The sequence below is a fragment of the Stegodyphus dumicola genome, chromosome 2 (genome assembly GCF_044657685.1).
Source record: "Stegodyphus dumicola isolate Sdum_Otavi_A_Nest chromosome 2, ASM4465768v1".
Lineage (NCBI taxonomy): Eukaryota > Metazoa > Arthropoda > Arachnida > Araneae > Eresidae > Stegodyphus > Stegodyphus dumicola.
This window is the reverse complement of record NC_140769.1, coordinates 71,135,409-71,157,968: the sequence shown is the minus strand read 5'-3', so window position 1 is coordinate 71,157,968 and position 22,560 is coordinate 71,135,409. Positions and strand designations below refer to the sequence as shown.

Here is a 22,560-nt window from a genome sequence, read left to right as displayed (position 1 = left end):
ATTTCGCTACGATAGTGATAGATATATTTCTCTGAAAAAATTATGTTTCATCTTTCTTCATCTCATCACAAGCTTAATATACTCCATAAAAACGGTTTATATCAAAATTAACATAGCCTTCATTGTCTGAATACTTAACGCAGATTTCTTCTTTGGCTACTTACTGTTCATAACAGGAATATTCTTTCATCAAGTGCTGCTGTATTTCTTGGATTTATGAGAGAATGAATTCAAATATATGAATGCGTGTATATATGTATCTAACATCAATCAAGAATGGTAAACAATCTACCAGATGGGCATAGATTAAAACAATTTGAAACAAAAAAGAAATAAAAGTAAATGAATACAACAGTAAAAATAATCATTAAATAATAAATTCTTTGATCTTTGCCAAGAAACAACTGTAAGAATTATTAACAGAGCCACATTTCTGAATTATGTCTGGATGAATTGCAAAAGAAAATAATCCGATGAGGGAAAAAAAAAAAAAAAAAAAAAAACCGCTTTTTAATTTAAAATAAAAGTAATTTAATGAAAATACATTAAGGAAAAATTTAGTTTCTTTGATGGAAAATTTTAAAGAATTTAAAAAAGCAAATACGAAGATATAGCCCGCCCGAGTGACTCGAATGAAAATATCAAAATAAATAAAGAAAATTAAAAAAAGAAGAAAGATAATTAATTAAAAAAAATAAGTAACTTGGAACATGAGAAAGACAGAATGTACTATAATTAAGAATGAGTCAAATGGAAAAGCTAAAATTGCTTACGCTTTGTAAATGTGGAAATCCGAAAAAGATACAAAAGTGAAAAAAAAAAAAAAAAAAGGAAGGGGTCCGAAAATTTAATTTCAATTTATATTTAAGAAAGATAATACCTAGTAAGCAAGCACAAAATATAATACCAAGTATCAGCAGAAAAGGAACACTGTTCTACGCAGCAAGTTTTCTCAGCCATGCCATCTCGTCCCCCTTTCAAAACGATGAGAGGTCCGAAAGATGTCCAAAAAAATAACGGCGCGGTCAGCCCAGTTGTTGTAAACTCCATGACTTATATTTATTAACGATATTCAACAGCCGTTGTGTTCCTTATTTGACAGAATTTTGCTTTTGCAGTTTGGCAACAGTAAGAAAAATTAGAATAAGGTTTTGATTTCTTCCTTAAGTGTGTAAGCAAATAAAGTTTGGCTTTCTTAAGCAAGAAAATGCAATTCTTTATTTAAAATATTTTTTAAGTGTTATAGAATGGAGTCAGATTTAATTTAAAGGCGAGAACGACTGAATGAAATAATATTCAGGTAGATTCAACGCAACACCAGTCATAAGGGGAAAATACCATAAATTTCATTTCTGAATATGAAAAAGACAATCAAATAAAGCTGAACGTACTTGGAATAAGAACAGGTTGGCAAATTTCCAGGATGTGATTTAATAACAGCTGTTAATAATCAAAACGAAACATAACAAAATGAGGTAGAAAATGCACTTTTACCGAAGGCTAAACGGCAGATAAACAGGAAGTGCTTTTTTTTTTTCTGGCAGTTTCATATGAATCAGCAGCTTTTATACTGAGTCATCTAAGCTAATCACCAATATATTTAAAATAATGTTTCCCTATAATTTTAATTAGCATTGCTATTTTTAGGCCAAAGGGCGTTAGCCAGAAGGGCTATTAATATCGTTCTGGCATTTTGCGTTGATTCACTCTAAATATTGGTTCACGTTTCAAATCGTTGCTACCAAATATTAGAGCTCTGCATTATATTTAAAGAAATTAAATAATAAAGAATTTGCATAAATGCATGTATGTTTATCGCACTGTGATAAAACAACGGTACAACAGCCATCAACTTTTGAATAATGTAACTTTCCACCGAATATTGGTATCTGGAAGCCCTAATTTGGAATTTGTTTTATTATCGATTTCATATTTTGTAACACTTTAACGAGTTTTTGATTAACAAACTCAACGATTTCAAAGCAAGCAATGGCAATACTATACGGGAAAAAAAAAAAAAAAAAAAAAAAAAAAAAAAAAATTATCTCCAGCGCGAGACTGTGCATCGGAAATTCTAAAGATATGCTCATTTTAAAATTATTTTGCGATATTGCTGTTGAACTGAATTTTACACTTTAAGTGCGAAGAACATGATATTTAACAAATAAAGGTAACACACCCCTTTGGACGTAATTTAAAATCTGAAACCTTTCAGATTTTTTTCCCCTTTTTTTAAATCTTTTTTTTTTTTTTTTTTTTGGAAGAAAGGAAAAGTTCCAATAAACAGGCATTTTCTCGAAACCATTCGTCGGGAATGGCTGATCATATCGCTAATTTAACCTCTCACCACTGACCAGGTTCAAAAACGTTGACCAGGGTGCAACCGATGAGAAAGAAGAAAATAATTCAGTCAAGTTGTCAGAACTACTGGGAAACATCACAGAAATCCTGAGTGAGAACTGGGAGCTTACTCAAGCTATGTTCGCGTGTGCGTGGAATAGACAAACAAGTTAAGAAGGGTTAACTTTTACCCTTTATTTCTCCCAGAGTACAGGTGCTCACGCATTTCGGGATACAGAGACCAACACTTTTGTTTTAAATCTTAAAAAATAAGAAGTATTCACTTAATAACTAAATATAATAATAAAAATTAAACTTAAATTCTTTACAGAGACTATAAACGCAAAGATTGGCCTTTTGACACTGCGTATGTAGTGAGCTAGATGCAAATACTACAATACGCCTATTATATCAGCAGGAACTAAGTTCTGGCCTAAAGGCAGACATGAACTAACTGAAAAGTACGAGCGTAGCAGGACAGCAGGAAGGTTCTCTCTCTCGGCTAGAAGCCACTTTTTAAATACCTTTTATAGTTTGCAACTCATTAGCGTAAAAATCCTACTCGCTCTTGTTCTGGCCGGAATCAGAGAGAAGATTAAAGAAAAGTCCCCCCCCCTTCCTTTTTAGGAGAATAATTTGTACACATCACAGGAAAGTTAAAAATTTTTATATCGTTGAGTCACATTTCCCTAGATACAAAGCAAAAGCAAGAAAAATTATAAAATTATTTATTTTGATATACAATCACACTATTTAAAAAATGCCAGAAATTTGTTAATTTACATGACATATCCCCCCCCCCCCACTGAGAGAATGTTTATAGTGTACTTTAAAATTGATAAAAGTACTTTTTTGCGAGTTTTGAATTTTCTGAATTCCAATACTCAACGCTCACTTGATTTTTTAAAATTACTTAAGGAATATCTTTAATTATTTGCCCGTTTGTCCAGAGTGTAAAATGCTTTAATTATTTATGGGTTATCTACAGACTGCAGATTTTTCTAAAAAGTTGCAGACTGTAGTGAATCTTTTTAATAACTTATGGTTTGCACATCAGATTGCAGGTTTTAATTTCCAGAATTCAGCATCAAGGAATATTGTATTCTCTCTCATTCTTATTATGTCTTTTAAACATCTACAAAAATTTGTACAGATTCCTTCAAATTTGCAAAAACTGCAGATTTTAACTAGAATGCATCACTAACGAATCACCTGCAGTAAACTCTTTGATTCTTAATGTCTTTTAAAATTCTATGAAATAACTTGTGGAATAAACTTGGTGCAAAAGTGACAGCTAAGTTTTAAATTCTAGAATTTCATCTCCCCATTCCATTTTCTCAGCTCTCCCCCCGTTCTACGGAATAAATGTGTGGGCCGAGCATGTCAGCTCATTCATGAAAAATAATGCCATCCATTAAACGTGATTGCTCCGCTTCCGGTGGAAAATAACCACTTCACTAGAGCAAATGGACGTTCCACGCATCGTGAGATCACGGAGAGGAGGGAATGGAGGGGGGCAGAACGAAAATCTTTCGAGAGAAAAGCAGTAGGGGAAAAAAATCTAAGGCGTTGTGCAAGTGCTAAGCAAAAAGATAGACAAAAAGAAGAAAAAAAATCCGAGAACAGCTACGGAGGATTAAACTGTTTTTCGCATGCATTTACAGAGCGTACATTCTCAAACTACTAAGCTGGGTTCATGCACGTATTCAAGGTAACCCGAACCCTTGCAGAAGTTTTTAAAGTAAATTGCTTTTGTCAATTAAAAAAAATGTAAAGCATGCATATTTTTTTCAGTTTTCAGTAAACTAAAACTTCTAAAAATGGATCTTTCCCGAGAAAGAAATTAAAAAATATTAAAATTAAATTAATAAATTATCACGAAAAAGTAACTGATAATCACAAACACAACTAAAAGGTCTAGACACCCAGGTATGGAAATAAGTAACAGCAATAGCAACAATTAAAATTTTTATGAAAATTAATGATATGATCATCACTTTTGAACTAGCGAGCTTCTAGCACAGAATGAAAGACACATGAATACAGTGATAATATTCCAAAGACCAGAATTGTTTCTGCTTTGATATATTTTACAGAAATACATTAGACAAAATGCTGTACTACCCCCCCCCCCCAGCTTTTTAGAGCGAGATTTTGAAAACTTAAAAAAATAACCTCGTCATTCTCCCCCCTCATTCCTCAACGGACTCAGGGCATGAGCTCTCCTAAATTTTAAAATGGATTCGTCCATGTAATAAATGTTTCTGTCATACTAACAAAGAAAAACCCTCGCAAACTATCTGCAAAGGTCCCGCCGAATCTTTCTCTTTAACTGTTTTACGCCAGACTAATACAAGAATCGATTAACACAGGAAAGCAAACATGAACTGAATTTCAGTCTATGATTTCGCTGAGTCAGCTGCACATTTAATTTCTCTGATTACTTCGCTGATTTGAGGCCTATAGAACAGCAGAGACAACAATAAGAGCGGCCCAGATTCAAGTTACAGGAAGTAGATATGAAGATATATTACTAGATATTTAACCTTAATATTACTATTCATTTTTATTGGAACGTAGGTTTCTTTTAAAGAAATAATATTGTGATAGTTGCAGTTTATCCATGGCTATTGTTCATTTGTTATGTTCTTACTATAATAGTAATAGTAATAGTTATAGCAGTAATAGTTTACTACTAACATGCAAAGGCAAAACTGAAATTCAGGATCTTTCCAGGCACCATTAAGGAAAGAGGCTATAAATTATGTGGGAAGGCAGGGAAGAATTTAATTTAGTTTAGGACTCGAATTATTAAACTCATGAATTATGATTTCTGAACATAAACGAAAAGGAACTAGATCAAATGGATATATAAAAGATGCACGACTTTAAATTAGGGGAATCTTTTATCAGTTACGTAATTTGAAAACAAAAACAAACAAAAATGATCGTTTAGGTATTTTCTGGCAATCGAAAACTTCCTATAAGAACTGCAAATATGATTTTTGCCTCTGGAGCATTATTCATAATATGAACTGTTAGATGAAGTAATGAGCATCGAAATTAATGTAATTTTTCAATTAATTTCATTGCTGTAACTCACACCTATATAAAGATGTCACTGAAAATTAAACTCATTTAGATGCTGTAGGAAATCATGCTGAATATGATGTTATTATGACATACATAAAACTGCCAATATAAAAAATTTTAATGTACTATATTCCCCAGAATCTCTAAGGATAAATTTATATATAATTCAAGCAAACTTAAAAATATATAAAGCACCATAAAGTTAAAAATCTAAATAACACAACAATTAAAAAAGACACGCAAGAAACCATTAAGACAGCAACAGTTTCAATAATGACGAAATGTAGCGTGATAAGAACGAGGTCAAACGTTATACGATTGACTAAAATTATTTCAACAACGAAGCTTTTATATACTATTACCAGAACTGACATGAGTAACATTAGAGAAAAGGAAAGGAAAAAATAACAATCAGTTATTTGTTTATTTATTACTGCTACAAATTAACAGTAATATATTTCCTGTTTATTTGCGACCATTTTGGGGATAAATTTCTTTTAAAACTACCAAGTTAAAACTTTTCTTCAGTTTAAAAAAGAATAATTTTTAAAATAAATAAAATAAAAATAAAATTAAAAAAACCCTCAATTTTTATATTTTTATTAATATATTTTTTAAACTTCTTCAGAGTACAAGTCGTGTCCTCCTCAAGCGCTTTGCAAAACAGCGTACATTTTAACATTTCTCTGATACACAGCAAAGAAACCTGGCGAAATTACTTCTTCTTTATGCAACTAATTATAACACAATTACTTCATTCAGAAATTTTTATGTAGATGCACATTAATGAAATAATAAATATTTAAAACGGTAATACAATCGCTTTATAAACAATACAACAAACTTAAAGCATAGCTTCAATTCATAGATTCAAAGTCTTTCGCACGAAACTGGATGACTTCCGATTTTCGGCTCATTTCTCACATATCTGCCATATTATCTGCATTCATCACTGATCTCTGCTGCCGAAATCTTTATCAAAACGTAATCACGAGTTTATCGAAACCTGAATTTATTGAAACCAAAAGTGGTCATCCAGCGCTAATATTCGAAGAAAGTGGAGCATACATATCGAAAAGAAATTTAGAAATTAATACATTAAAAAGAAATTTGTAAAATAAATTATGGATAAACGAGTTGTTAGCACATTAGAAACTGAAGGCTAAGCAAAGCGAAACATTAAACTCCATCTCTCCTAAACCATTTTAATTGATGAAATCCTTTAACGATGAATCGGGAAACAGGGAATCGATAAGACACGGCAGCGGATGAATGGGCACTATTTTGAGCAGAGGTCAAGAAAAGATCAAGAAAAGATAATCTACACTAAGCCCATTGGTGTCCCTTCTCAGAATTCGATGACCCAGCTATATTTTAATCAATTTTGAAGAATTTATATACATCTTCCATGTCCTTTTTGTCAGACTGTCATTTAAAAGTGATTTAAAAAGATTTTTTTTTGAAGGAAACATTCGTAATTTAAACGTTCCATTAAAATAAGCGCAAAAGTTCAACGAAAAAATTCAACCTTCAACCTCTGCTGTTAAGCAACAAGTACACGCAGTAAATCTATCAAATATTGCCCAGAGTGATTCATCATATTATAGGCGTAGCTACGAAGAAAAAGCTGAAAGGGACATTTGAAAAAATGAAGTAACTATGTCCTATATTTATGTCTTTAGATACTATGAACAAAACTTGAACCTGAAGACTTATTACAGTATAATATCTCGAAGCATTTTTGCCATAAGAAGTTAAAAAAAAAATGCTAAAAAAAAGCTTTAAAAGCATGAAAATATACAAATCATTTATCTTCGTAAACAAATAACAATAAAAAAATATTACTATTATCCACTCATAAAACAAAATCTTTACATTAGAATATTCAATTTCAATTTTAAAAGACTCTACCCCCCGCTTGTTCTTACAGTTTTTTACCTCCCGCTATCTTATAAACATAGGTAAGAAGGCAATGTTTTTGATCCAAAAATTCGAAAATGAGTTTCCAGTGAATAACCATGCATTAGGGTTCCCACAATTAGTATTTTCACAATGATGTTTGTGTGTGACATTTATTTCCTCCAAGATAACTCCCACATTCCAAAAATTTCCATTTTTCGTATTTAAGATTTCTTCATTCATATACAGAGTTGATTAGATTTTGGGTAAAACTGGACAACCGAAAATTGTACTTTATAGTTAAAAATTTCTCGTATTTGGTACTTAAAACTCGTATATGCTCGTGACTAAGCACAGATTTTGAGTTTGCCAAGTTTTGTAAAAAATCGCAAGAATACTTTTTAAAAAATTGGCTCTCAAAATTTTAGCTCCATAATGTTAATTGAATTTGATATATATTTATTAATATCTCTTTTCTTATTAAACTTATTTGATTCCTTCTTCCAGAATTCGAAATTTAGGCTTAATCCAAACATAATTCGCACATTTTTCATGATTTATTTTTAAAATTTGTATTTTAAAATATTTTTTATAAATTTTTCGAAAAGTTTTTTGTACTATAACCTATTAAATTTTTCACATAATCTAAAAGTAGATGCATTTCTAAGCATATCTGCCCCCTCCCAAAAAAATTAGAGTTTTCAAAATTTTCTAAGATATACGTGAATTTACATTTTGCCGCGTTTTGAAATTTGGTGTATTTAATATAAGAGATAATAACGAAATTGTGGTTTATGCAAGTATGTTAAAATTATTTGAAAGAATGAGCGATAGACCTTTTTTCCCTCTCGTGCATCAATGGGGGAAAAAAAAAGTAAGTAGGTTACTATAAATTAAGAATTCCGCTAAGTGAATTATTCTTGGCGCAACTTAAAAAAACGAGCCAAGATAAATTTTTTAATTTCTCCATAAATTTCTCACCAAAAATTACAAAATTCAATATCTAGGCATAATTTGAGTGGCAGAATCGAAATATGGAAAACAAATTGGTATGTTATTTAAAAAAAATCCCGATTTTGCGTCAAAATACCTATATTAGAAAGACATATATTATATAAATATATGTAAATTTAATATATATCTTATCGCGCTTTCGAGATACGAAAAAGCGCAATTTGAATTTCGTCATTCGACCCATTAGAACGAGAGATATAAAACTGGCCCCCCCTTCTTTTTTTTTCTTTTTTTTTTTTTTTTTTTTTCTGCGCAGTGCAGATAGCAAAGTCCATAAAAATATTAGGTGGCTTTGATTTTCGCAACCGTTTACACGACTGTCAAGGTCTAAACTGGTTCCTAGGGATCGACGTAGCGTTTAACGCGTTAAATACAGTGAATATTTATTATGGTATTTTTTATTAAAAAATTCAGTTTTAAAAAATTAATAAGTCTGAATATTTATACTGACCCCCTGATTATTATTATTATTACATTTAGTAAAATATTTTTTACTTATTCCAAAAATAAAATAAAAGTCTGATTCTCGTACGACAAAAATTAACCGAGACGTTTTAAGATTTTTAAAGATTTGTTAGTGTCTAAAAGTAATTTTTAACTCTTTTCTTGAGGGATATAAAATACTTTCTGACATATCCTCCTTTCATTTAATGTCTTTCCTTTGTATTTTACAAATGCGTAGCATTCTTTAATTTATAATTCTGTTGCATTTAACACACCGAAAGCATTTTCAACCAAGTAATATATCTTAAAAATACTCCCATACAGTTTATTTTAGGATCATAATCTAATAGTCATAAAAACTCACTAGACTAGAAATAAAACCTCCTGAAAAAATTTCTATTATTCCACTTTCCCCGAAAATTTGCATGCCAACGCTCATCATTTAGTTTATTAATTTCAGAAACGTTTTCCCTAATGTGACATTTTATTCTTGGTGGCATGGAAATTAAAATATTTCTCTCTTCAATTTGTGAACGACTCCTGAATTTTAATGAAAGAGGATCCAAAATTTTAAAATTAAGTATATCACTCAATTTTTATCGTAGATAATCAAATATTTTGCGTTTTACAATTTCGATTGTGTATAAATCTTTCTATAATCACAGAGACAGGATAGCCATATAAAAAGTTAAATTTAGTAATTTTTACAAAATTAATTTCTAATTTACAAAATATATTTACTTCATGTAAAAAAAAAAAAAAAAAATCTATAACTAGAAGTACATATCTGGGACCACGATTACAGAAATAAAGAAAGGCCTTGTAAGAACTTTTATGAGCACCGCTGTATTCCAGTCATGTCCAAAATTCGGCTCTTGGTCTCTTCAATGTGGCTCGCGTCATAAAAAATAATAGTTTTATTTTTGAAATTTGAATTCTAGCAAATCGTACTATGAAATTCGTTTTTAACAAGCGGTAACTTTAAAAAAAAAAATTAAATCTTATGTATACGAAGAGGATAATATGAAAAGAACTCAGTTTTATTGCAGTCGAAAAGAATATCGTTAATTTCATCAAACTGGTTAGTTATTATTTATTTATTATGCACTCCATGATTTGGCACTATACGTAAAGGGAGGAAGGACTTTCTAAAGGAAAATGGCTCGTATTCACGTTACACACGTTGCAAACAGGTAAACGCCTATGCAGGCAGCCCGTTTGCCAGGACTCGATCCTTGGACTGAACTACCAGCATTCAGCGGCTTTTACCGCTCGGTCGCTGTGGCCCAAATACTAGTTAGGCGAATTTTCTATAAATTACATATTTTATTACTCAGGTATATTACTGTATGTATAAGAATACAATAAACAATTTTCTTACCACTTACATGCATTTTGCAAAACAGCACAGGAATACAAATTATAAAATTTCGTAACATAATTATAAAGTGTTATTTCTCATACACCAGCAGCTATGATCCACATTCAGTTTGTTGCATTTTATTTTTTAGCACTAGATGATGATTTTTTTTTTTTTTAATTCATTACCATGTTATACGCCATCTATTAAAATTTTTGTCCGTGAACATGAGATAATTGATAAAATAAAGCAATTAGAAGTTACCCAGAATTTGTCACATAATTAAAATACATTTTGAAAGAGAGATAAGAGGGATAGTAATATCTGGCGCATAAATCGGGTTAATTATTTTATAAGATATTCTAAAAAACGTTCTCTTGGAACATGCAAGAGGGAGCTGTATACGCAATTTCGTAAGACTGGGAAAAAAATGCTTGCATTGAGACAGCAAACAAACAAACAAACTATTGATAAATACTAATCAGTTTTTTCGTGAAAGACCTGCGTTAAACCACAGCCTCTTATGGCAAATAAGCCTCGCTTTGTCTTATCATACTACAATCGGCAGCTATCCAAAATTGGCGTTGAGCACACTTTCTTCAACTAATAAACCCATTACCTATTTCCTATCTATTTTACTGTTGCATTAGACCTAAATAAGAATACACTCGCTTATTATTCATAAAAAATGTTATCCTCAATCATGTTACAATTGTAAAATAAATAATTTTAGGTGGTGATTCAACGACTTAAGAAGAGGGGAGAGCGACTGGACTATTTGTAAAACAATTAGTAGAAGTAATACAATTCAGAGTCAAAACTGACAAAAAAGACTTAAATAAGTTATTCAGTCTTAAGCAAATTTAGTAAGATTATTTTCAATTTTTTTGTGCTTAAAATTAAATTTATTTATAACCTCCATGCTAAAAATAAGAATATATAATAATTTATGAATTTGCAAAATAAAGAATAATTCGAATTTACTACGATGAGTGGAATTTCAGTTCTTTTCAAATTGTTGGAATTTTAAATGTATAATTCTTTTGAGTTAATTTTTTAAAAAGGTAGATTACAGTAAATGAAAGAATATAGAGATTCGTGTGTAACTGAATGAGTCTGCATTTTTCAATCAATCAGACGTGCATTTAACTCTTAGGCAGCAGAAAATTTACTTCATATAGTCCACTGTAAGAACATGAGTACAAGCAAGATTTCTGCCCTATTTTGAATATTAACTGGCAGAACTCATTCTTCAATTGGTAATGATCTTGGAAAAAAAAAAAAAAAAAAAACCTCACATCATTCGATAGCCAACTGAATCGTTTTCTCACTTTAAAACCAAAGGGAAACCTATTGTTTAACTCTTGAAAAGCATTAAACTTTTCTATTTGAAATTATCGAAGATTGCTACGTATTACAGTTAATTAAACATTCTATTATTCCTACTATACATTTCATGCAGTTGTAATAACTTGTCTTTATAATTAATATTAAAAAAAAACAAATTTAAAATTAAATAAATTTTTTTGTTTTTAAAATTCTTTTTTCACTTCCGTAAAAACATCCATAAAAACTTCTCCTTTATTTAAAAAATTCAGTATCATATTAGAAAACGCATGGGATAAAATTACGACTTGTACGATATTAACGACAGACCAACTTCCAAGTCATGATTTAATAGTAAGACTTCAGGTAAATTCTATACAGATGTCTTTAGACGATAGTAAACCATCTGTAATGATATCTTGTCAATTACAAATTTTAAATACATCTTCATTTTTATGAAAATAAAGCTATGTAATAAATCTGTAATAGCGACAAAACACTAAACTTTCCTACATATTATTTTTTAATTAAAATAACACCAAAGAATATATAAGATTTAAAAAAGAAATACATTTTGGAAAACTCTTATCCCTTTTCCTTATTTTTTGGGCTCAGGATATCAATGCAAAATTGGGATATCATTATTTTTAAATTATTATTTAATTAAACGTACAATTATTTCTCTTCCGTATAAATTAAAGCATTTTTATTGAATCAGAAATCTTATTAGCTCTACGTAATAAATATAAGAAAATTTCTTAAATATCTGCATTTCATCCGTTATTCACTAGATGGCAGCACTATTTCATAAAAGTTAATTTTCGGCAGCTTCGTGAATCAGAGTTGATCTCTCAAACCTAGGTGATAATGTTCTTTGAAAGCAACATTATTATAATGCGGCATAATGTTACAAATACTTTAAACTATTTTTATAATAGAAAAACACAATAAACTTGGAAACAAATGAGATACATTACATTAACTGACTGGCAAAATTCTGTTATTTGGCTCTGATTTGAAAAAAAAAAAAAAAAAAAAATCAAATCAAATACGGAAGTTACAGAAATTGTTGCATTTTACAAGGCCAGCCAATACAGTACCTACCTGCTTATTAAAATCACTTTCGTTCCAAGCATATTTGAGTTTATCACGCAGCTGCATTTAATAGTTAATACAATTTTAAACTTATTTAGTAAAACAATAACTAACAACAATTAGTCAAGTAATTAAACCTAAAATAATAATTAAAAATGAATGCTGAAATTAAACTATTTATGCAATTTGAAATTTTTTTATTTAAATAGTTTTAACACTTGCTATAAAATCATAGTCAATTTTTACACAAGATGTCTTAATATTGTTATCAACTGACACATATTGTAAAAATGAATCTTAATAACCTTCCTCACTGATGTCTGAAACATTAGCTGTAATTTCAATTCCTCTGGCAGTTCTTCTGCATAAAAACCATGTATTTGAAAACAGTTATAAGGCATTTTCTTCCTCCTTCCAGCATGCCTTCGTGGTTAACGGTAGCAAACTCGGCACGTATTCGAGTGGTCCAGGTTCGAGTTCCGGGGAGGGCATTGCTCCCTTTTCATGTTCTTCTGCTTCAAAATAACCTAATGACTTTACAGTGGGGCCTGAACTCACAGGTGGTGGACAATAATTCGTCAACTTCTCCCTTCTTCCAGCATGTCTCCATGGTGTAACAGTAGCACACTCAGCGCGTATTCGACAGATCCAGGTTCGAGTCCCTGCAAGGTCATTGCTCCTTTTTTCACGTATTCCTGCTTAAAAATAACCTAATGACTCCACACAGTTTTCAACAGTATTTCAAGATACTGACAATATTATACATGGCCCCTATCGGAAATATTAACTTAGTTATCTCCTTCGAAATGTTTGCATTTCCATAAGACAGAATTATGTTTATTATTGAACATCTTTTCTATAATGACATTTGAAAACTTTTATAATAAGCTGGTTTAAAGGCTGAATAATAAAACTGTATTTGCGGGAAAGGACACTAATGTTTTTCAGATAAAGATCAGGAATGTGTGTATGGCCCAGTTATCTAATTATTAAAGCTATTTTTTCAGTTCTCTGACCCGTCCGAAACATAAATCAGTAAAAATTACTTATCCATGAGTTCCTTCTGCTACGGTAAGTGCTTCTGCTTCTGCTTACCGTAGCAGGTCTTGACTTCTTTTAAAGATTCAAAGTTTTCTGCTTCAATCAATTGCCAGTGTTGTCTTCTTTACTGTTGGATTCATAGTGCATGTTAATAACACAGTAACTTTTATAAACCATCTGCTGTTTTCCTTTTAAACATTAATGCATGTTCTGCAACACAGTCCAGTTTCAAATGTATTATAAACTTCTTGTCGGTTATATTTACTATTTAGTAGACCAGGTAAAACATCATTTATTTAGTTACCAGCAGCATGACCATTCAGCTTTTGATGAACAATATTATTTTGTTCTCTTTGACTTGTCAGTCATATCTCAGCTGACATGAAATTTTCTATTAGCAATTTAGCGAATTCCACAACTTTCAAAATGAAAAGATCTCAAGAAACTAAAACATTTTTTAGCTTCATAATTTGAAACAATTCTAATAAAACAATTCCAACGTCTCTGGATTTTTTGTCTTTTTTTTGGTTTCTGTGAAGCATTTGCATTTTTTTACTAGTTCTTCATCACTATAAATTTTTATTATTTCTTCATCAGTTATAAGTCTTTGTTAAGCAACATACTTCCGCTTGCAAAATTCTGTTTAAATGCAGTTTTTCTGTAGCTGCTAACAGCAAGAAATCAAGATCTTTAAACAATTTATCCTTTCTTTCAAGCTTAAATCTTTTCGCTTAAGCATTTCCGAAATGTTACACGTAAAGTTCAGAACAAATGTAAAAAAATGCTTCTTCCATTGATTTATTCAATTCCGAAACTCACACTCCTAGCTAGAGAAAAGTTTGCATTTTGTCAGTTAAGTCGATTTGCCACTTCATGATTACCAAGCACGACCAATGCCTTCTTTGTTTTTATTTAAAGCCTGCCATTACAACTCCGTTTCAATTTAAAGATTGGAAATGCAGGTTAAAGCTAGGAAGCATTTATAAAATTTTTTAACTCTCCGTGTACATAATGTATTCCAAGAGATTCTAAATGTAGGAAATTTTAAAATAGGGGATGCAGATGTTGCACATCCACCTTCTATTATATAGACGCGAAAATATACAGTGGGGTCGCAAGGTGGATAAAAATCTTAAAAGATCTGAATTGATGGTATAAATAAGAGTCAACGCTCTGACTGGGGTGGGGATTTTTTTTTTTTTAAGGGTCATTTGTATTATTGTGCGGTCGCACTGTCATAAAATTTGAATACCACTGTTCTAGAGGATTCATGTTAGCCTTAATGTGAAATTATGCCCCTTTGTCATTTGCATTATTGTGGGGTCGCACTGTCATAAAATTTGAATACCGCTGTCCTAGAGGATTCATGTTTGACCCTCTGAGCTTTATTGTGGATAAAGAGCTTTGAAAACAGTGTCTCACAGGTAAGATGACAGGGAAGGGCGAATAAAAAATTTTGCCATCTCTGTTTTATTGAAGAACCGAAGAACGAATAAGTCATGCTGCACAATAAGTTTAATGGATGAAATACAAAAAGCTTTGATAGGTACAAGTAGGATATTTTGGTAAAGAAGAATCATTATTTTGCAGTCCGAGCTAAGCGGCAGAAATGAGTTAAATAAATAGTGATTTTTCTGTTGACTAGTATACATTTGTTTTGGTTTCTCGAAACTTTGATGCAAAGAGTGGCTGATTTTATTAAGCACTGAATTTCATAAGTACTGAACACATACTGAAAAAATTTATGCTTTTATTAAATTACTTACACGTTTTAAATTAAGCACTTAGCAACGCAAAACTAATGAAACTAATGAAAGACACAAATGTAACATAAAAATTCCTTCGATATACTTTTTTGATTCGAATATAATTTTACAAATACATTATTAAAGATACGTAAAAAGAACGTTACATAAAAATTGAACATATCATAATTCTTCGAATCTAAGACGCACGTTTGTTCCCCGATAAAAGGTCGCTAAAACAGGGTGCATATTAGAATCAAATTATTCCGAAAGAATAGCCTTTTTCTAGATCGCTAATTTATATAAATACTATTGTTGTTAAAAGATTAAAGGAGATTTAAAACATATTTGTTCAGTGCAGGATTTACGTATAAGCTACACAAGCTATAGTTTAGTGGCCCCACTTTCATGGGGGCGGACAAAAAAACCCTCTAGGTATCCGAAAATCATATTTGGACTTGTATCTCAAATAGCTTAGGTCTTATCAAGTCTAAATCCGGCCCTGTATTTGTTAGATGCATTTTAGCTTTTGTTTTCATTCACTTTATTTTTTTAAGAGTTTTCTCAGGTTATTTATTTATTTATTTTTTTATTTTAGGCGGGCATAAAATTAAGAACTGAGCGAAAAAGTTTTTGTTATAGTTATTGATGGAGTTATAAAACATCATTTTTTATACGAACAGCCAGATCGCTCGAACAGATCAGAAAATTAAAGGCAGAATTTAATTTACATTCATTTGCTAAACTTTAAATTTGTTTAACATACAATTATTTGAAGTCAAAAAAAAATATATATATATGTATGTTTATTAAATTCAAATTCTAAATTATACATATATACTTTAGAATTTGACTGTAATAAACTACAAATGTCGTCGATGGTGCAGATAATTAAAACTTATTGTTTAATGAAGCTATGACTGAGACTGAAGTCACTGTTGCAGTGATAGGCGGATTTAAATATTGCTTTTTATTGCTGCTGACATTTGCAGCCACGAAACTTGGCGTAATAAACACACCTGTTCCAGAACATTACATTTTTCATACCGTTGCAGTGAAAAGAGAAGCAGTAGCAGAGTGTCTATTTAAGAAGGAAAGCAGGAAGCAAAAGTGATATATTCAGGACGAAATCGTAATTCAGAGCAAATCAGTTTCGACATTATTTGACTGGCTAATCAACACCGCTCTAAATTTATTATTTACTGGCTGGGTTTCAGTTCACAAAACGTCACCAACATTATGTATAAAAGTCATGCGACACGGATTAATTTGGAAACTGCAGCAGTCCAGATAGGTTGTTCATTATAAACAGTTACTATTTCTGGAAAAATACCCGAATTGAAATGAAGAGTTAAGGGAATACTGTAAATTTAAATTAGAATTTTGTTTACGTACTTTTTGTCTTACACACATATATCAGCCAATTTTCGTTTAACTGGGGCTACTTCACATGATTGGGGATTAACCTAACATAATCTATAAAAACGTTAAGTTCATTTATTGGGAAATAATAGAAAAATTACTGCAACAAACTATCAGAAAAAAAGTAAAATTTTTACGGGAGATATAAAGAGACGAAGAAAGCATGCGGGATAACAGCCGTGGAAGCAAAGTGATGTCACAGTATTTTGGAATTGTTTTTATCAACAACATTACGGTAAAAACAAAATGCTAAAACGTCAAGAAATGAAATGTACAGCCACTGCTCATTAGTTTAATATTAATAATATAATATTTATTGGAATTTATTGGAAAATAGTTATAATAAATTATGCAAAAGAATTATTACGATGTATGCCATTTGGCTAATTTCAAAATATGAATTTAAAGATGGGATTCTAAAAATGACACAAAAATGAAAAAAAAAAAAAAAAAAAAAAAAAAAAAAAAAAAAAATGTTTTTGTTTTTGCAACATATGTTTTGTTAATACGGCGCACGCCCAATTCCGATAGAATTGCATATCTCACATCTTGACTTCACAGAATATAACCGGATGTTGATCTGTCTAGTGGACCTGCACACCACTTTTCAAGAAGTGTACTTTGCAAATCAAGGAGTCTGGGGGAAGCATCTGGCACATTGTAATTTAGAGACTTAAAGTATCTTACATATGCTCCATTGGGTTCGAGTCTAGTGAGTAAGCTGGCCAAACACTGAGGAATATTTTCTAGTTTTCAAATTATACGACGATTATATACAGACGAACATTGTCATCCAAAAATCAAGCAGCATAGGGTTCCAAGACATCGTCCACATACATGCGTCCAGTTACATAGCCTCCATCAAAGCAAAAAGGTGGACCCATTTTTGATGATTCCACCCAACAACATGAAATCAGTTTCGTGGAAACAAAATCATTTATGAACACAGTAAGACAGGTTGTGTGTTCCTCGTTCCTTCCAGATAAGCAAATCTAGAATCACAATCCAGGTTATTGTACTTGGAAGTAAACAGTATACGATTCCATTCTTTTAGGCTGCATTTACATAATGACGCCACCACCTTATAAACGAACCACTTTGGAAAATGAAGTGAGAGGGACGAACTGTTGGTTTGTCGCATACAGTTCAACCCTGTGAAGGTTAGGTTAACCGATTAAGGCAAAGCAACTCGAGGGCTATTTGCCTGTGGGAAGGGATGCCTTAGTGCAGCTCTTTTTAAGGTATATTGACTCGCATTCATTTTACATATGTAGAAAATTATGAAAACTCCCATCACGATCTCTGGCATGTAACTCTGTGAGGCTTTCTTGCAAGTGCACAATGGCTAATTCGAGTTTCTGTGGCAGCCTGAAGGTATAAAAGCGCCTTGGTAACCACATCAGAATTTCTTTAAGGCAACAATGACCAAATAAATAAATAAAATCCGAAGTGCTTGTTTGACGCTCTTGAACAGGCAATATTAACTGATTTACAATTTAAAAAGCGATTCCATCTTCTTGACATGGCAGTTTGAAGAATTCAGATTCGGACAACCTTCATTTCTCAAGTCTACTAATTAACCGCTACCTTTTGCCCTTCACTTAAATTACGCCTTTGATTTATAACTAATGAATACTGATCGTTCTCAGAAACCACATTAACTTTAAGCTACACACCAGAATACTAACAAACATTTCACCATACAATACGCTGTCAGTCACCTAATTCGCAAATTTTACGCGATAATTTATGCGCAGAAGCTCAGTTTTAGTTCAGTTGCAGATAATTAACATAAATAATTACACCACTGGATACGAGTTAAAAACTTTAAAAACACACGCAGATTTTTTTCAGAACGTCCTTGAATTTTGACGAGCAATGTACGCGTGTAGATATGAATGTAAAATAGACCAAGTTTTTTTTTTTTTTTTCAATATAGGAAAAGCATGTATTAATTTTTAAATTTTAAATACATTTATTTTTTAATAGTAAAACTAAAACTAAACTCAGTGGCGTAACAGCCTAACCTGGACCAAGGCCTGCAGTGCCCGAAATCTGCTTTCCTGACCGTCGGCCCCGGGGTGCTTTTATCGACCCAAGTGATGGAAATCAAGGGATGAAAAGCTGAGTCGACCTTGCCCAGCCCGGGAATCGAATCCCGGACTTGTGGTGCTGCTGCGCGATGCGCTAGCCACTGCGCCAACGGGCCTCAATGGTAAAACAGCCGTATCATAAAAATTCTGAGTTATAAACAAATTAAAGTCAGTACTAATACAATAAAAACAAATATAGATATTGTCTAAATGGAAGAATACGATTACAATTGTACGTGCCTGCTGTTAAACAAGATAAGTTATTTCTCTTCGTTAAATTGCGCATACGGAGCTTGCATATACACCATGTTAAGTTTTATAACGCCTAAGTTATTCATATATATTAATGAATTCTAACCAATGCTGCCGAATAAAAAGCAGTCATGTTTTGCTTCCATGTCAAGTATACTATTTAATTTACTTGTAACTTCCGCTGACAAATGCAGCTTACTGAGTTTTGTACTCATCGAAAATATATTATTAAATTTTCCTATATCTTGCTTCTGTAATGTTTCCTGTTTAGATGCAAACTTGCTCTTTGAAGACGTAATATTCAATATACGAGTTTTAAATAAAGAAAATGTAAATACAGGTAAAAGACGCCAAATTTTGTACAATATCGATAAAATGAGATTATCCAAGCTGGATATTCTTACAGAATGTTTATAATGAAGGACACATAAGAGCTAGAGAGGGATAATTGGCGACTGGCAAATTATTTTCCCATTACGCTCCAAACGTGTTCGGTCATTTTAACACTTTGACGACTAACGGGATATATATGCCCCACTAAATGTTTAAAAATTACTTCTGGGTTAAAAAGGACTTCGAATCTCCTGAAAGTTGGAGATCATCTTCCAATAGTTGGAAAATTAAGACGCCGAAGAGCTCGTTGTACACAAATGAACATAGAGAAAAGAACAAATATGAGTTGCTCAATGTGTAATGTCGGGTTATGCAAAGAATGCTTTCCCCAGTACCATACGATGTAAAATATATTGCATTTAATAAAGTTTTCCAGAATAATAGGTGTGCTTATAGGAAGTCGATCGCAACGTGTGGGACATATATATACCCCCATTAACTACGGCTGGGACAAATATGTCCCACCTTTTGGCTTGAAAACCGTTTGTCAAAAAAATCCCAAAGTCTAAATCACATTTTGTTCACTTGACTAGAAAAAGGGGTATTTTTTTTTTTTTTTTTTTTTCAATTCGTAGTCAAAGGATTAAAATCTGAGGAGTACAGAGGCCAGAAATTACGTTTCACGCTTTTATTTTTAAGGCATACTTGTAACCAAGAACACCAGAACCGAAGGAGGGGGAAAAAGTACGGTTTCCACAACATATTTTCATACCGTCAAGAGAAACATGTTTGATTACGAGACGACAGTGACACTATCGAAAATTAGACATTCGACTGAAAATATTTTTTGCTTCTTTCTCAATATTCAAGTCTTTTAACTTCCTCTTGCGAAACTGACAATGACGCCATATATGCTTAAATAAAAGCACAAAATTTTAAGACTTTTTTAGACGTGTTACAGTTGTTTTCTATTTTAATTTAGTTCCGTAAATAAGAATACAGATGTTTTATTACTTAACCATAGTTACCGTATTTGGATTAGACTGGATTTTTTAAATTCTCCAGTGCCTAAAGTGATGAATGCATCCGTGAAGTACTTTTTAAGGGAAACTGACTCGTATTCATTTTACACATCGAGAAAATTACGAAAATTCTCCAGTAGCCAGCCTGGTCACCGATATTTGAATTCAGGTTGAATTACCATTGTTCAGCGATTTTAAAGCTCGAGCGCCTGGTGAGCCAGGAACCTATTTAATGTAACTTTCGAAACGAACGTGTTTGGTCGCAATAGTACGAAGTTACCATTTTTACGTTTTTTATACTTTATTTTAAGATTAAAATCATCGAACATGACACTTTTAGCGTGAAAATTAATTTAAAATGATGACAGGCAATGCAGGTAACTCAAGAATACAAATAAGAAAGAGCTCTATCAGACTTCTGGTGGGCACAGCACAACAATGACTCGAGACTTATCAGCGTTATGAAAGATGTCTTTACAGAAGACTTTCAGAGCGGATATGATTCATATGGGAGCCTGTGACGCACTATTAGTATTACTGCCAATTAGGTAAACTATTAGTATTACTGCCAATTAGGTAAAGTAAACTAGGCAAAGACATAGCACGACACTGAAAATTACATGTATTAAACTGAAAAATATTTACTTTTATCACATAGTCTTTAGAGAAACATAGTCATCATGTGTTCTGTTGGCCGTGTACAGCATGGCTATCTTAATAATGGAGAGAAACATAGTCATCCAACCACCCATCCCATGTCACAAAACAGGTTTTAGAATAAGCTAAAAAATCGAACTATATTTAGCAACGTTTCTGTATAAGGGCAGGCAATTAAAAATATGTACTGGCAGCATGGTCTGCTCGGCATAATTTTAGACATTATTCTGGAGAATGCGGTGTCCAATTAGTGCGCAATAACAATGTTCATCTTAAAATATTCAAATTATCTTTGAAGCAGTTTTACATATAGAATAAAACCTAGGTCAAATGTAAAAGCTAATGACAATACTATAAGTACTCATGGAAATAACAAGTTCACTGAAATCAACAGTATGCTATTAGAAAGTCAAATGTGGACAACCAACTTGCGTACCATCTGATGAGAAAATCATATAAAAATATATATTTATAATTGCTGTTTTCCAGAAAGTCCATGATTATAAGTTTGTTAATCTTATTGCGGGCTACAGACATTAAAAGATGCATGTGGTTCGCGGGTTCACTAGTTGGCCATCACTATGTCTAACGTAATTTAAAACCAAAGGGATCTATCTACTTTCGTGAGTACAGTCACAATCTCTCACGATACACAAAATTAACGTCAATTAAAACATTATTTAGCGCACGTTGAACTCAATGGACTATTCTTCGCCGTTTAAAGTCGCCATTGTCATTACGATGTCAATCTTCGAAAATAATTGAGGGTCTATAGTTCTTCATTATCATTATTATATTATGTTGTCCTATGACCTTAAAAGGGGCAGTGGGACAGCTAGCTGTTAATATCAGGAGTCTAATTGCCTCCTCCACATCCTCTTGCTCAGTTACAGAGCACTAAAAGCAATAAAAATCAAAAGAATGGGTAGCATATTTTCTAATTATTTTCAACAGGGATGATTCAAGCCAAAAGCACTTTTAGTAGGAATTTAACATTTTGAGATATAAATTAGTTACATTTATTAATTAACTGGTTCTTAACAGACATGAATTAAGTGCTGCTCAAAATTAACATGATTTTGTTTTTAGAATAAAAGCATATTCCTCGTAATAAGCAAGTTTTACACATGTTGTTTTAAGAAGTTTGCAAAAGTAAATACCCGAGAAAATACCTTTTAACTGAATTCAGATTTAGACAATTTTAATAGAGTGGTACAGTTTAGTAAAACTACACGATGTTAAAATATTTTAAGGATTTCTTACACAAAAAGGGCAGTTATGCTTCCATAGCCTAAATTTAAAACTACTGTGCAAATATTGCTAAATACAAATTTCTAAAATACTTTTTATGTCTGACAAGAATGAAGTACTAATTCTTAAATTCTCATTCGCAGAAATGCAAAAATGTTAATGTTTCATACGGC

General features: G+C 31.8%; 1 protein-coding gene across 2 annotated transcripts in view; it reads right to left on the bottom strand.

Annotated features, from left to right (window-relative positions):
• The window catches only part of LOC118187713 (elongation factor-like GTPase 1), a 352,553-nt gene that overhangs the window by 84,884 nt on the left and 245,109 nt on the right, over positions 1 to 22,560 (bottom strand). The window lies entirely within an intron of this gene.